Below are 13,144 nucleotides of genomic sequence, written 5' to 3' on the forward strand. Positions count from 1 at the left end.
ACTTGGTTAAGCATTAATTAGTTGCAGCTTATAAACCTTGAAATAAAAAAAAAGCATTTTAAAGAGTTATCCGTAACTCTTGTTTCATGCATCCACAATGTTAAGTTTCTACTGCAAAAATAACAGTAATAAAAACGTAGAAACGCAGGAAAGCCCTCTGAATACAATGCAAATGAGGAGGCTGTGTTGATGTTTGATGAATGATGATAAAGATGGTGATCGTGATGCTGCTGGTGGAGGTGGTGATGATGGTGATTATGAGTGATGATGGACATAATACCAGTATTAATCACTTCCGAGGGGGAGACTGTGTGATGAGGAGGAACTCAAGAGAGGACAAAGACAAGAAACCGTGGACATTAGCGGCAGGAAAAACGTGGCGAGAGGTTTTCAGGAGTCACGTTATTATTGAAAGGGGTGAGAGAGAGGAGAGAGAGAGAGAGAGAGAGGAGAGAGAGGAGAGGGAAAGGAGACGGCGCGATAACAGCGTTTGTCCTTCTTGGAGTCAGTTTGGTGACCGGCTGACGGGCAAGGCGAGCGACGGACGAAGAAACTTGAGACAATCGCACCGAGATCCGACATCCAGAGGTAAATTCAACAAAAATCTGTGTGAATTCAGATGATTGTGTCATTTTTAACGCGCACGGTTTCTTTTCTTTTTCACCTCGGTCAGGCTGACTGAAGATCAGACCTAGTTTCCTCTCGATTTGGGAATTCTTGGCATCTCTGCTTGACATTTACCAGAAATTGCAGGTTTCAAAGCAGAAACACCGCTACACGGATGCTTTAACACTTCTATTCATACACACGGGTCGCTTTGTTATTCTTTTTTGGGAAATAGAGGCAGGTGGTTCATTCTCGCGGCGGACCGACTCCGTGCGTATTTGCGTATTTGTGACTGATCTGCGGGGTTTTTTTCTGTCGCTGCAAGAGAAAAAAGTATATCCCTGAAATCACAGAGCAGAATGACCTGTGAACTGTGCTTAGAAGAGAAATATAATCGTGGAGCTGTGTCATAATGGCCGACAGTGAACACAGAGTCCTAATTGGAAGCCCCTTTGGTCAAAGAGATTGAGGACCTGTCCGCTGGCGCACGCTATATGCGCCTTTATGTGGGGGAATTTCAGCGCCATAATAACTGTTGTATACACTGACTGATCCCGTTATTGATCCGCTCATCGATTCCACCAGATTTGCAGTCCGTGTAGGCTGTTCCTCCGACCACAAGGTGAGGGGGATGTCACTTTTTGTGTGTGCAAATTGGACAGGCGCAGTATTTTTTCTCTCTCTTTTTTACGCGTACGAGCCGATTCCCAACAGATTCCCTGACAGACTGGAGCAAACCCGACACCTCCTGGGGCAAATATTTTACCTTGCGCGCTCGTCCGTGTGTGCAATCTCGTCTGCGGTTCAGCGCGTCTCTAATGAGGTTCATCGGCTGCGAGTCGCTTCAGAACCTCGACTTAATTGCGTCCATTTATTACGCGACCCCATAAGTCGGTGATAATAAGTATTTGGCTTCATATCCAGAGGTGTCGCTTTGTGATGCGCCTTTGCCAAAAAAAGATGCTCAGCCAGTGCACAAATGTAATAATGTTGCTGTTTGTGTGAGACCTTAAGCATCCATTGCCCTTCTGGGAAATACATTTGCTTAGATTTATGACCTGCCTTCCCAGGTTATATCGATTATTGCAGCCTGCTGTGTACTACGTTTTTGTTAGAGCAAGAAAAGTGGGTCTGCCACATCTATATATAATTTTTTGATGTTGTAGGGAGCACAGCGAGCTTTTGATACAGTCCTCTCTGCAGCTGGGTCAGCTCTGAAGTGGGAAAATCTCTGCTCTTTTAGCCCCTTGTTGAACATGGACATAAAAGCTAATGAATGGCACACACACTCACACTCACACACACGTGTGATGAGCCCTAAGCGACTGTAATGGCTCTGATCAGTGTGAGACATGTTTATGTATGTGGAAAGCTCATGTATTATATATGGATGTTGCACCAGGGTACATTGGGCACAATCAGCTCTTATGTGTCTATATTTGTTTACGTGTCTGTGCATCTCCAGTCGGAGGCTTGTGACTGGATGCTTATCTCTGTATGTGCCATTCGGTTTGTGTATCTCTGATTGCATGAGCACTTTTCTGCAATTTGTCACCGGACCAGCTGTGACATGCAAGCTTTTTATTTGGAGGGAAGCAGTGAAAACGAGGGAGGCGATTGGACACATGTGCTTAGAAGATACAGCGTGGAAATCTTCGTGTTTAGTTATTAACTGTTTCCACCGAAGACAGACACACAGATGGGGAATGAACAGCGAGATGCAGAAGAGGGCAGAGGAAGAGCTTAGGAGACATCAAGGGACGTGAGAAGGGAGTTAGATGGAGTACATGAAAGGTGGACAGAGGAAGGGGTGGGACAAAACATGAGGAGGGATTAGAAGGAGAAAATGAGATGATAGAGGAGGAGAGGAAGGGGCGGCGGTGGTGGAAGCAGACAGGTCACACTGAGTCAGTGACTTATGCAGGCGATAAAACTGCCCGAAGAATAGAAGCTGAAAAAAGAGGTGCTGTTGTTGTGACAAGAGAGGGACACAGCAAATCCCATTAGTGGACATTACTGTGCGTTATGGCCGACAGTAAGGAACAGGTTTGGGATAGATGGCGGCGTCCAGACAGAGGAGGGAGGACGGAGCGACACAGACAGGAAAAGACACTGAGGAAGGACATAAATAAGTGTGTTTAGGAGAGAAACAGCAGAGTCGAAAGCGCTTAGGGAAACAGATTTGAATTCAGGTCTTGAATAGAGATTTTCTTTAACCATTCTCACCCGCCAGTCTTATATAACCTTGTTGCCTCTCCTGCCTGAAGTGGCTTGTAATGCTTTGCCAAGAAGACAGATTACTTACTAATACTGTTCCAAAGACTCCGCTGGCTGTCTCCCTTTAAAGATTCAATCACATTCCATCAATGGCCTACTCTTAAAGATGCTAGAGATGCATCGAAACATGCAGATTGTTGTTCTGCGGAGAGAAATAAAGCCTATACATGCAGCCCCCCCACATGGGAACCACACACTGGGGACATGGTAAATGATCAGTGAGTCTCTGTTTCCTTTTGATTCCCTCCTAATGAGAATGGGAGAACCCTAAAGATGAGCACCCACGGGGGCTTTTCTCTTCCGACAAAGTGTGTGGCAGTCGACGGACGCGTACCATTCATTAGCTGACAATTCAGTGAAATGAATCAGACAACATGGCCTCCCAGGGATCCTTGTGGAGAACAAGGAAATGAATGCTTAGTGCTCACGACATGAGCGTTCCCTAGGGCCCCCACGCACAGAGATAATGCAATGGCACAATTCCCTTTCCGATTGTTTGAAACGAGGAAGGATACAAGGAGTTTCAAGGATCTAACATCGCCTCAGATCCTACTTGCATTCCCCTCGTCTTGCTTTTCAGGCACGGGGAAAATGGAATGAGGCGTATTAAACCTTCAGCAGAGTACTTTCCTCTGGTGTCAGTCTTTTGAAGGGGGAGTGAAAAGCTTGTGACTCTGCAGTGACTTTGCGCCGAACTGAATCTCAACTATATCATCTCAACTATATCATCTCCAATTACCTACTCAAGGCAAGTGACTGATGAGCCATTTTTCATCCATACGTGATGCTCCCTTCAGACTCCAGATAGATGTGGAGGATGATGTACTATACCTTCCCTCAGTGCCCTTTGATGGTGATTTTGCATCAAAGGAAGGGGGGTGCAGACACATGATTGCTGATGCAGAGTTTCTAAGAAGGGAAATTCGCCAGCATTCTCACAGCGAGCATCTCCCAGGAAAAGTGTGGGATTTAACTCAAACATCCTTCACGCTTTTCCCCCCTCCCCACCATGATCCCCCAATATCGTCCCCAGCGTCCCCAAACTGAGGTTAGAGCAGGACACGCTGACCCCAGCCTTCGCGCTGCTATGTCGAGACACGGAGCTGCTCTCTCCCTGGTGGTGATGGAAGGGAGGCAGGGGAGGGGAGGGGAGGCGGTCATTTAGAGGAAATGGCTATGTCTAGCGGTGCAGTGTTTTTTGCTCTGTGGAGGCCTGTGGGATGGTGCTGCAGAGTCTGTCACGGTCTGATTGCTCTCAGACCAACGCCGCTGTTTACCCCGCGTGCACGTGGCAGTGCATGCAGGTCGGGATGCATATGTGCATGCATATTCAAGACAGGGCTCGCACACTTGCCCACAACATGGAAAAGTCACTGTTGCTGTCTTCACACAAGCAAAACGTGCAAGCACAGACACACATATATGAATGCGATTTTCCTCAATTGTCTGTTCTCTTCAAGAAGAACTGAAAGTATGGAGGCACATTCCCTGTCTGCATCCAGCAGGGGGTCCACATCGCTGTCGGGGTGGACTGAATTTCTGAGTGGGATGTTAGATTGGTGGAGGCATCTCTAAGCTCGATGGTGGATGGCTGTTTGGAACGGGTGATGAAGGAGGACTCCAGTAGAAAAAAAAAAAAGTACAGAAACTCGCTCCACTGGAGACATTATTATACAGAAGGCTGCTCCAGGCTGGACTGAGTGTGTCTTTCTCTGTGTGTGAGTGTATGTGTGTGTGCTCTGTGTATTTACATTTACACCCTACTGTGCAGAAATGAGAAAGAGAGAGGGCAAGCGAGTCAGACACTGACAGAACGTGAAAGCCTATATGGCTGTTGCTTGCATGTGTGTGTGTCGGGCATAGACTTGCTGCCACTGGCTGAAGTATTGTACGAGTGAGCTAAAAAGAATCTTTTCTCTAGTTGGTTCTGATTGAAAGTTGAGTTTGAGCCAAGAATTGAGTGTTGAATAATGATGCCGTGCATTTCCTCACATTTCTTTTCGAATCTTGTTGGAAAGAATTCAGTGTTTTCACACAGGTGTACAGATGTGAAGTATATGAGGAGGAGGAACACTATGTTGCTGATAAAGTTCCCAGAGTCCCTGGAGTTAAGTGGAATCAGCAGAAGGAATGAAAGTGTTTGGCAGTAACTTTACAGAGATGTGATTACTACTTTGAGTGGCAAGTAGTGTAAATGCTTACACTTTGGAATTCAGCTTCATCATAATAATTGATCTCAGTAAAGCTCTGTTACATCAGTAGGATGACTTTCTCGTGGGAGTTTGACGGACAGTTCTATATTTTCTTTTCTTCACATTCAGAGGACAGGCTGAGATGCATTAGGTTGCACAGGAATATGAAGGATGGGGAACCATGCTAAGACAGTTGCTGCCAAAGCGGGTGTCATGAGACACCAAGTTGAAGGCATTGGGGGTTTGCCCGATGACTTCCAGGAATCAAATAGAATTAAAAAACAAAAAGAAATGGCATATTTTAGCAAAAATTGTTGCACAAGATAAACATAGCAGTTACAGTAGCTTCACACAAGACAGAAACAATCAGGTGTTGCTGCTTTTTGCACACATAAGGAGAACCTCTGCTGCTCCTGTTTTTACTCAGTGCTTCAGCTTATACTTAGATATTACTAATGCATTCAGTTAGAAGCCTTTATCAAATCAATATAAAATCTTATTATAGTTGTTGGACTGTTGTGTTTTTTGTCTTGAGACCTGTTACTGTGCTGTGTGTGTGAGCCATAAACTGTATTTAAAGATGGACAAACCCTCTGTGATGTCACCTATAGGTTTCCTGAAGAGTGGTTATGAAACTCAGAGTGATGCTTCTGACTGTTGCCTTCATGGTAACTCTTAACTGATTCAAAAAGAAGCAAAGAGATGGTGTCAGTGGAGCTGAGGTGGGCCATAAACTGTCCATTGAGGGAAAGCCCCTGTCATTCAAATCGTCTACTCCCTTAATTATGCTTAGCTTTTAGCCTTAATACAATTTAAACAGATATGCTTTTTAAGAAGTCAAAACCTGTAGAGTTGTTATGAATGGGTAAATCAGCTACACAGACCAACTCATTTTTTGTACCAGGCTGTAAACATGTTTATTTACACTGTAAAATTGGACATTTTAACATAGGAGTCAATGGGGATTAATTCAGTTTTGGAACCAGCCTCAAGTGGATATTCAAGGAACTGCATTTTTTTTGCTTTACTTTTCTGATCAAGAGGTTGTTGTTTGGTATTGCATACAACATTTGAATGCTTCAACCATCTCTGTGAGTAGCAAGGATGTTTGCCGCTCTGACACTGTTATTTTGGGGCTCAGGGACTGAAAACTTTGGGAATCCCTGCTCTAAAGGTCAGAAGAACAGAAACATGCCTCCTGTTAATTCAGCCACCAGTAGCTTTACCTACATTTGGTTGAAGGTCACTCTTCAGTTAGCGTATGTTTTATCTGCCTCAGTAATTCATGTTGTCATCCACCAGTGCTAAGCTTTTGATGTCTCATAACTGAAGGCTGGCAGCTTTTTAAACCACTCATTTCTTTGTTTTCTGTTCCTACCAGTTTCTATCACCGGAGTGATGTTTTTATTTTTTCAGTTAGTTGTATGTGATGAATCATTGCTTACATTTTTCAAGTGCCGCACTTTCTAAAAACCATTCATATATATGCATATATATATATCTATATATATGTATGTATATATATATATATATATATAATTCAAAACAGGTTGTGATGCACTAATTTCACCTTAACTTTTCAGTAAGTAATATAAGCCTCAACCAGACAGCTCTGACTTATTGATTTATTTTCCTCCAGATCAAGACACCTGATAAATCCTTCAAATATAACTCAAGTCAGGTCCAGAGTTTTTTTGTTTCTTCCTCAAAGTTGGATGGCGATTAATCTTTGTATTGGACATCTGCTTAGGAAATGAGTTTGCTCATAACTTTCCTTTAAATCACGAGTCAGGAGGTGGGACGACTGTTAGGTGTACAGCCGAAGAACAGATCAAAGAACAGGCGTATCAGTCACCCAGCCCAGCTTGCATTACTTCCATGCGCAAGGGTAATGAGGATAGAATCCATGAGGAGGGTCAGATCTCACTGAGCTGCACTGAAATGAAGAAGCTACAATTAGTCCCGCAGCGCATGGAATCCGAAATCACAGTATTGAACGTTAAATTAGATTTTCCGAAGTCAGACGTTGAGTTGAAGTGATTAGCTTTAAGACACATGATGGGGAAAGCAGTTTTCAATTTTACAGTTTTCTCGGGATTTTCATTTGCTTGTCCTTATTTCTCAACTCATAAGTACATATGAAATTGAAGGCGCTGACTGTAGCTACTTAAATAATTTCACCATGGTTTAACACAATTTAGAGAGACTTTAATAAGCTTTGCAACAAAAGGTGCCAATGACTGTAACCAGCGCCTTGGAATTAAATTTATCATACTCAGAAAATTAACTATTTTTCTGTACAATTGCTCTTTAATAGAAAAAAAAAACCTGCTTGCACAGAAGGTAGCTCTGTTTTTTTCTCGTGTTATTTATCACTTCTGTGTTTTGGCTCGTCTTTATCACGGCTGCCAGTAACTCTGGTGAAACGCTGTGCGTGCTGGAGGTAGGAGTCACTGTGTAGGTGTTCGCTTGGGCTGCTGGTAATGTGCATCTGCACGGCTGCATGTGTCACATCAGCTGCAGACGTGTGTGTGTGTGTGTGTGTGTTTGTGTGTGGTGATGGGGGGGGCGTGACAAAATGAAACCTACAGCATAAGCTGCCACCCCTGACATAGGAGTCCTGTAGGAATTGAGTAAATCCTATTGTAAATTTGCCTACTCCATGAAGATAATTGGCTTATTCCTGTGTTAAATAGCCGGTCCTACAGGACACTGACTGGGCTTAGCATGCTCCGTGTAGACAGTCTGTCTGTTCCTCTGCTTCTTAGGGACTTAGAGGCACATTACATACTGAATTACTGTATGACAATGATGAACTGATAGCTGCGGTGCCCAGCCCAGAGCTCCTGTGCAGGGGCCGACATGCACAGAAGTCTGCAAGGGCACAGGCTCGATTCCCACAAGGTGCTCGTCTCAGGAAAAGGAGGCTCTTGCTTCTTGATGTCTGAAAAAGCAGTTACACAGACAGGCTACTTTAGGAACAATCTGCACATCCGAGACTTCAGAGCTACATTTCTCATGCCTTGTAAAGCTCTCAATTTCTAGTTTTCATGCTCAAGTCTACACAACAGTCTCTGGCCTCCATTGAGCTTGCATGTGGAGAAAGTGTTGCGTAGCCTTACCTAAATCATTATCCACACATCAAACACCATCTGGGTTTCACTCCGTTACTTTGAAGATTCCTTCATCATCAGTGCTGTGCCTAAAGGAGACACAACAGATAAATGCGTGTGCATGCATACATTCGTTTGAGCTTACATGTGGCTCTTTTCATGCGCATTTTAACCCTGTAGTTGCTCAGTAACCACATTAACAGCCTCTCTGTTTCTTGGCCTCTGGGCAACTGCTTCGTGATGAACTCGGCCCCAGCTGATCCAGCAGCTCAGAAGGGGAGAAAAGCACCAAAACGCTCAAACCAGAAAATGAGAGATTCAGAGATGGATGAATTGTCAGCGGATGTGCAGCTGTTCGTGCCTGTGCGTGTGGATATATGTGTGTGTGCGGGAAGCTAGAGAGCTAGCACGCATAATTCTGGGACATGACCGAAAACTGTCTAGTTAGAGTGCATCAGGAAATGGATGAAAGGGAGAATTCCCTGCACATGGTGAGAGGAAAGAGACAGAGCTCGAAATGCTTCATCTGTGTGTGTCCTGATGGCTGCTAAGTTGAACAAAGACAACGGAGAGACAGTGACTCCGCTATATTTTCAAACCAGTGCTCTGTCTCTGTGAAAACACGCTGGACATGCTGGGAAGTGAAATGGTTGAAAGCGTCTTTTTAAAGGTTGACTGATGATATTGAGCAGATAAAATGGCAGCACCTCAGGGAGTGTTTTTTGAAGCCAGAAATACAGGGGCGAAGGAAGCATTTGTTCATTCTTATGTTGCTGTCAAATTACATTGATAAATACTGTCATTTTTGGGTAGGTGTGATGCACCCACACTCTGCCATTAAAATGTTTTCTTTGAGTGTACTTAGTCACATGTGTGTCCAGGTGTGTGCGCAATCGTGCATTTTCTAGCCTCTCTAGAGTCGCAGAGGGCGAGCCACAGAGCATGAGGTTCATCAGGAGTGTAATTAATGTGGTGCAGTTCAGTTGTCATGCGTGATATTTCAGTCCTGCGATCTACTTGAGAAGGCTTTTTGATGAATGGCCAATTAGAAGCAGACTCCTCATGCCTGGTGGCTGACTGATCTCTTTTTAATGGCACTCCTGTTTCTTTGATAAAACACAAAATGAATCATCGATACCCTGGGCCCGAGGAGCACTGAGCTCAAAATTTAATTGTAATTGGGTGTGTAGCAGCAGTTTGGGGTCGAAGCTGTGCCTGTGTGTGCAGCAGAGAGTGTGTTAGAGCACTTTTGCGGTAATGGTGGTCAGCCCCAGTCATACCCCGATGCACGCGGCTGCTTTCCGAAGCATTACGAATTATATAACTTACTGGTTATGTGTGTTTATGTTTATTCCTCCATCTATATTATCTGCATTGATCTATGTGCAGTACATTTCAGCCACATTGTGCCAGTATGGCAGCCCAGCTGTGTGTGCTTACAACAACAGCAATCGAGTCTCATTGTCACAGATTTTTTATGTTTTGTGTTTGCTATTAAAGCGCACTTCAATTAGGCCTGGCAAGCTTCCCTTCCCCAAATATCCATGCTTAAACTGCATTGCTGTGGTTTTGATGCTTTAATCAAAAAGTCTCATTTTATATGCATAATTAATGCAACAGAAAGAAAAAAAGGACGAGTGGGAAAAACAGCCCTAAACGTTCAAAGAAATACAAAGTCTCTTTTCTTCTTTATTTGCCAGTTCCTGAGGAGATGGCCGAGATGTATTTGCAGTTTCTCAGAAGGGGGTGCCACGGCAGAGGAGGGGGTTGTTTGAACTGAAGCTGTGAAAACACACCGTGTAACAATTTGCGCAAGCAGCTAGTATGTTGAACCAAAGAGCCCACCAGGAGCTTTTGGACCACCCAACGGGCAGCAAAGATCTTTGCGATGCCTTTTATGTTTGCTGCAGTGTTCTCGTGCGTCTGAGCCGCTGGAGATTTCTCCGCTTCCCTACGCAAACAGAAGATGTTGAGAATGAGGTGATTAGTGCTGTCAAAATGTCACCGCATCTCCCACTGACGCTGGAGGGGTTGGGACAATAATCTCATAATTCAGCGCATGAAACTGTAGAAATGCGTAGAAATCTCGTACCTGCCCGCCTGCCTGCAAGCAGCACATACAATACGAGCCCTTTGGATTCTCGGGTTTATGTGTACTTTCCTCAGCCTCCTTCCAGGGCTCCACCGCACAATGTGATGCGCCTTCTAGCTGAAATTGCGAGGCAGACCTTTCACACTTGGTCACAATGGAATCTTGCTCGGCAGGTAGGCACTTGGGGAGATACAGAGGGAATCTTATTTTGAGGATTTAGACTTCATAAACATCATTATCATCTCCCCGACCTTGAGTTGCTGTGCTGTTCAGCGGCGACCCCAATTTTGTCAGGAACCTTGAATGGTGATGCGCATGGTCTCTCGGGCACACGGGCAATCGAGTCAACAGAAAGGAATTTTTTCCTTTTTTTTCCCAGACTGGAGTGTGTGGCATGTCTGCATGTGCGTTGTGTGTGTCTGCAAGAGGGTGTGCATCTACGTACGTGCGCTGACTCAGTAATCTTTCTAGCCTGCTGCCTGGAACCGTCAGCATCTTTCCTCCAAACAAAGTTTTCTGACTGTGCCTCTGCCAGATTTAAACTGTGTAGAACATTAGTGTAACAGCCCACGCTCTTAGAATACAGATTTGTTCTTGAGTGCACGCCAAATGGCCTCTATATTTTATGAGCCTTCTCTCTACTAACATACCGTCTTGAGACTAATTATCATGGTTGCACTCAAACACAAAGCTCGTTTATTATTGCATTGACATCACATTTGTTTTGGCTTGGCCTACATGGCAGGGACTTCACAGCGCTACAATGCTGGAATCATGTTTTGAGCTTGACAGAGCATGGTTTGGATGGAGAATCTGTTCCACCGTGAGTTGTACACGACGTTAGACAGAAAGGTTGTTTGTTCTTTACAGTCTTGTCATTCGTCTCTCAAGTCAAGTGGACTGTAATTTTTTTCTCCTTTTGTGAGCTGCTCACTGGGGAGTCACGCCTCGATTCTTGGGAAGTGCTTTTTTCTCTCTTGGTCCTGCCCTAGAAATGCCTTGGTACTTTTGTTATCATAATACTTTTCCCCCCAGCATATTGTATCTGTACACTGATTCCAGCTATTTTTACACATACTGCGTTACTATTAATAAAAGCCTGAGTAATGCTGGACTGAAAAATGGAAATGGTACATGAAAGAGGAGTTGAAAATTTAAAGGAGCTTCTATTTTTTAGTATTTTTGTAACTCTGCTGCGTGGGAAGGATTAAAGGAAGATTCCAGTTGATCTAAACTTGGCGTTTTTTCATTAATGTGGCTATTGTGGCTCTGTTGGTCATGCTACCTCTGCACTGTTCAGTTCTGACGCAGAGATTCGAGGAAAAAAGCTGCACAAAACAGCTTGTGAAAAGCGTTTATCCTGGGCATCAAGCATGAGCTCTTTGCAACTGATTGGATACAAACACAGAAATTAGCCGCTTGAATAGGCCATTTTGCGAATTGCATTAGGGATCACCTTTGAGGATACTTTCCTGCTGACCTAATTAGTGGCATATTAATCAACGCTCGCTGGTTTGTTTACAGGTGTGAGGCTGACTTTCATTGTGGTCATACTGTCTTCTGAGGAAGCTCAGCGGTTAAATGCATTAGCAGATTACCCCATGGACTGTTGTCAGGACGATAGCAGGTCATTTCAGTTTGATGGTTGGCTAAATTTGTACGCACAGGTAGAAAGACAGCAGGACTGCCCTGAATTTCAATGCCGACTGAGGAGGAAAACTTTTCCTGCAGAGTGTGACCTGTTGATGCCAGACTTGGAAAATCTCCATGCGCCCATAGATGAGAATAACTTCCGCTGCTGAACTACAACTCATGAGTCTGCCACTGCATCATCTACGAGGGCACTTCAGAAAAGCTTCCGGCCTCACTCGGAAACAAGCACCATATGTTCCATTTTGGGGATTGATTGTATTTTATAAAACCTTTTATCACTGTCCACATAAACTCGTATGTTGGTTGGTACTGTATGTCTTTGCAGCCGACACCCATTGAAAATCAGTTGGTGAGAGTGAAACTAAAAAATGGACAAGAAAGAAGCCTGGAGGTCCATAATTTCCACTGTGACAAACAATCACTCATCTGTAATTCATGACCGTGCAGTAATTTGGCCTCCACTTGATCGCCCGTGGCTGATTTTGGAGGCCCTGACTGTGCCCCTCTTGAAATCAGCAACTGGCTTCTTTATAGTTGAATAGTAAGGAGAGTCATTATTAAGCATGTTAACTGTGTGGGGATCAGTCCCTTTTTATCCAGATGCTTGATCAAAGCTCTGGCTTCTGTCTTGTCCATTTTTTGGTTTCCCTCTCACCTGCTGATTTTCAAAGTCAAAGAAAAGACAACAAATATTAGCCTTTGTGCAGACAGTGATGTAAGGCTTTATAGTACGCAGCTGTGTCCCAAAATGGGAGTTATGCTCCTAGTTTCAAGGGAAGGCCAAGAACTTTTTTGAAGTGCCCTTGTATTTTATGAGTAAATTAACTTTTATTAGAAGCCGGGGTAATGCAAATAGAAAACAGGTTCTGACCCGACATAACGGAGAAAAACACTAACACCGGTTCTCAGCTTTTTGATCTGTTGTCCTCTGGAAGGCGGTACAGATGTATTAAAGCGAGGACAAACAGACTTAAAAACAGTTTCTTTCCAAGAGTCATCACCACCCTGAAGTCTCACGCCTCATATCTCACACCCAGCCAATAATATAAATTGAAATGTGCAATATACACTACTGCCTCATTCGCTCTGTTATTTATATTCACTGTTATTTATAGTATATATTGTAAATAGACTGCCTGCACTATTTTTAAATATTTTTGAATATTTTTCTTGCACTGACAAGGAGAAGTTTTCCAATTTCGTTACACACT

General features: G+C 43.9%; 1 protein-coding gene across 3 annotated transcripts in view; it reads left to right on the forward strand.

Moving 5' to 3' along the window:
* The first annotated feature begins 247 nt into the window (after positions 1-247).
* LOC110953274 (uncharacterized) overlaps positions 248-13,144 on the forward strand; it is a 182,534-nt gene continuing 169,637 nt past the window's right edge. The window contains exon 1 of one of the 3 annotated variants that reach the window (XM_051952948.1): positions 248-588. The gene's annotated coding sequence lies outside the window, so the exon portion shown is untranslated. The remainder of the gene's footprint in view (positions 589-13,144) is intronic. The other 2 variants (XM_051952945.1, XM_051952947.1) reach the window with 2 other exon arrangements.

This window comes from Acanthochromis polyacanthus, chromosome 9 (genome assembly GCF_021347895.1).
Source record: "Acanthochromis polyacanthus isolate Apoly-LR-REF ecotype Palm Island chromosome 9, KAUST_Apoly_ChrSc, whole genome shotgun sequence".
Lineage (NCBI taxonomy): Eukaryota > Metazoa > Chordata > Actinopteri > Pomacentridae > Acanthochromis > Acanthochromis polyacanthus.